The following is a 293-nucleotide window of genomic DNA, read 5'->3' as shown; positions in this document are numbered from 1 at the left end:
CATGAAATAAATTGCTGGCTGGCAATTATTTTTGTGAACATTAAAAGCAGATAGATATAGAATGAGAAAACGGTATTGAATCTTGCACATTGTGTGGTACAGAAAGTAGTTAATAGGTAACATCATTTGTTATTATTGTAAGTCTTGAGGGCCATACATATAAAACCATAAGTAACTCTCAAATCTTCTCCTATTCCCCACCATCACCCACCCTTACACGTCAACTAACTTTTTTTAATTATTATATATATTTATAAAATTAACTACTAAATTAGTCATTAATATAAAATATA

The sequence above is a fragment of the Arachis ipaensis genome, chromosome B02 (assembly GCF_000816755.2).
Source record: "Arachis ipaensis cultivar K30076 chromosome B02, Araip1.1, whole genome shotgun sequence".
NCBI classification, from domain to species: Eukaryota; Viridiplantae; Streptophyta; class Magnoliopsida; order Fabales; family Fabaceae; genus Arachis; species Arachis ipaensis.
Note: the sequence above shows the minus strand (reverse complement) of the source record.